This window comes from Nicotiana tabacum, chromosome 14, assembly GCF_000715075.1.
Source record: "Nicotiana tabacum cultivar K326 chromosome 14, ASM71507v2, whole genome shotgun sequence".
Taxonomy (NCBI): Eukaryota; Viridiplantae; Streptophyta; class Magnoliopsida; order Solanales; family Solanaceae; genus Nicotiana; species Nicotiana tabacum.
In genome coordinates, this window is record NC_134093.1 from 57451113 (window position 1) to 57454056 (window position 2944).

Genomic DNA, 2944 nt, shown 5'->3' on the forward strand with positions numbered 1-2944 from the left:
CATCCTCTTTGATTTTCAAATAGTGGAAGGGATATTTAATATACATAGGGATAAAAATGCAAATATAAAATTTTTTAACGGTTTATCCGTTAAGAAAATTGAATAATACGCCCCCAACCGATAAGCCGTTAATTATAAAATTTCAATCCGTTCATCAACCGATAATCCATTAATCCGATAACCCGACGCTAATAAGTCACTAAGGAAATTTTGAGTTTGGTTTTCGGTTACGGTTCGATTTTGAACAGCCCTATCGGGTACACACTCGTCACCTCATGGACATGACTTCCACATAACTCAAACAATACAATCAACCCAAATCATAAGGGGTAGGTCCCCTAGACAAGGTTAGGCAAGATACTTACCTCACAAAAGCTAAATCAATACTCTAAAATGACCTTCTCGTGTGAAACAACCCCCGGACGGCTCGAATCGAGCCAAAATAACTTAATATCATAAATACTAACCATAAGAAATAATTCCGGATAATAAAGCTTAACAATTAGAGGAGATATCCTCTTTGATTTTCAAATAGTGGAAGGGATATTTAATATACACAGGGGTAAAAATGCAAATATAAAAAATCTTAATGGGTTAACGGTTTATCCGTTAAGAAAATTGAATAATCCGCCCCCAAACCGATAAGCCATTAATTATAAAATTTTAATCCATTCACCAATCGTTAATCTGTTAATTCGATAACCAGACACTAATAAGCCACTAAGCCAAATTTGCGGTTCGGATTTCGGTTACAGTTCAATTTTGAACAGCATTATCGGGTACACACTCGTCACTTCATGTACATGACTTCCACATAACTCAAACAATACAATCAACCCAAATCCTAAGGGGTAGCTCCCCTACACAAGGTTAGGCAAGATACTTACCTCAAAGAAGCTAAATCAATACTCTAAAATGACCTTCTCATGTGAAACATCCCCCGGAGGGCTCGAATCGAGCCAAAATAACTTAATATCATAAATAAAAACCATAAGAAATAATTCCAGATAATAAAGCTTCGATATTTAATTTAAACCAAAAAGTCAGCCAAAAATGTCAACCCCGAGCCACACCTCGGAACAGGATAAAATTTACAAAATCTGAACAGCCATTCCGATGCGAATCCAAGCATACCAAAATTTCCAATTCCGACATCAAATCAACCTTCAAATCATTATTTTTGTGTTTTAGAAAGTTCTTGCAAAAACCCCAAATTTCGCCAATTCAAATAACTAATTTAATGATAAAATAAAGATGGAATCATGAAATATAACCAAATCCGGGTCAAGAACATTTACCCAATCTATAGCGTGAAAATCTCCTCCAAAATCACCCAAATTCGAGCTCTCTAACTCAAAAAGTGATAGGAATATCATAATCCTCGAAATAGAGTACTTATAAGTCTGCCCAGGTGTTCCTCTTCGCGATCGCAGAACAAGCTGCACGATTGCGAAGCACAAAAATACCAACCAGAGAAAACAAGCACATACCACGCGAACGCATCCAAAACCTCGGGAACGCGATGAGTAATATTCCACCAGCCCCAAGCTTTCTTACACGAACGCGGAATCATAGACGCGAACGCGGAAAATAACCAGCTGAACCTTTGCGAACACGTGTCCACAGTCGTGTCCTCGATGAACAAACTCAGTGAGCTCCAAGAATCACTTCACGATCGCGGACTCATCTTCGCGATCGCGAAGAACAACTGAAACACTAGAAAACCAGCAACTCCAAATATGGGCGAAATGGCCCGAAACTTATCCGAAACACATATGAAGCCCTCGGGACCCCGTCTGAACATACCAACAAGTTCTATAATATAACGCGGACCTTCTCGAGGACTCACATCACATCAAACAACAACAAAACTATGAATCGAACCTCAATTCAAGCCTAATGAACTAATGAACTTCCAACTTCTAAAACTAATATCGAAATATATCAAACCAATCCGGAATGACCTCAAATTTTGCATGCAAGTCCCAAATGACACAACGGACCTATACCAACTCCAATAATCACAATCCAAACCCGATATCAAGAAGGTCAACGCCTGGTCAAACCTTTCTGTTACGATTCCAATTTTCCACCTTAGGATGTTATGATAGCACCTAGTCTCTAAGATTAGGTAAGCCTAACATGCATTGATAAACAACATAAATAATAATAAATTTTCAAATTAAACCATTGAAACTATCATAATAGAACTCAACAGTACAGATGTCAACAACTCCCCAAAACCAGGTGGAACAAAGTCATAAGCTCTACAAGAATGTACTAATAGTCTCCAAATACAATACTGTTTTGGAACAAGAAATAAACAGTAGAATATCTAAAATTAGGTGTGTAGTATCTGTTCTTATCAGTTTAATATCTGATATGTGGGCCATTGGCTCACACGAAATTAACTCATTTTTTAAGGAGAAAGGTCCATCAAGGTAGCTTGCTATCTGGGCCTTTACGTGTTGCCCTGGTCTTGCACTATTGCCTAAGCCTGGCGCACCGCACCAGATCAAGTGTTAATGTTTTCTATTCGAGTTGTACTTAATGAGATTGTGAAAATTATTGTTTAGAAGGATGAATATGTAATTATATAATGCAAATCTTTGGTATGTATGTAACTGAGCTTTCTCATTTTCCTGTTGTTGTGTAATGCACATAATAGAAGGGCAGACCACATCGTCAAACATATGAAGGGCAGTCATAAGCGACATCAGAGCACCAGCACACCAAAAATTCCTATTTCAGTTCAAACCATTCCGAAACACGTCTGAAACTCATTCGAGCCCTCGGGGATGCAAACCAAACATCCACACATGTCTAAGAATATCATACAAATTGGATATCAACATACATAAATTTCAAAACACATGAATTTCAAAGAAAAGTTCAAGAACTTCTAGAATTACAACCAAGCGTCAAAATCCTATTAAATCAACTC

General features: G+C 37.6%; 1 pseudogene; it reads left to right on the forward strand.

Moving 5' to 3' along the window:
- The first annotated feature begins 2299 nt into the window (after positions 1 to 2299).
- On the forward strand, positions 2300 to 2511 carry LOC142169218 (U2 spliceosomal RNA; annotated as a pseudogene).
- The last annotated feature ends 433 nt before the right edge of the window (positions 2512 to 2944 follow it).